Genomic DNA, 374 nt, shown 5'->3' on the forward strand with positions numbered 1-374 from the left:
TATTACAGGTTGACCTTTCAGCGCCCAATTGCTAAGGACAGAAGGCAGTTTTACAACCACAGGGCTGCGAGCGCGCAGCCACCTCCCCGACCGTCACCCCCAGCGCAAAGGAGGGGAGCGCGCCCCGACCCTCCGGCGGACGAGCGCCGTCCCGGGCACTCGCGGGGCATGGGAGGCGAGGCTGCCCCGCGTGCCCCGGCGCCAGGGGGAGCTGCTCGGTGGGGCCGTGGCCGGGCCGGGCCGCTACGGCCGGGGCGGCGGCGGGAGGGCGGCGCGGCGCTGTGCCCGGCGGCGGCGGGGCGAGGGCCGGGGCCCCACACACCCCCCCACCCCCCCGCACGGCCACCCGCCGCCGCAGCGCCGCCCCTGCCCCG

This window comes from Oxyura jamaicensis, chromosome 8, assembly GCF_011077185.1.
Source record: "Oxyura jamaicensis isolate SHBP4307 breed ruddy duck chromosome 8, BPBGC_Ojam_1.0, whole genome shotgun sequence".
Lineage (NCBI taxonomy): Eukaryota > Metazoa > Chordata > Aves > Anseriformes > Anatidae > Oxyura > Oxyura jamaicensis.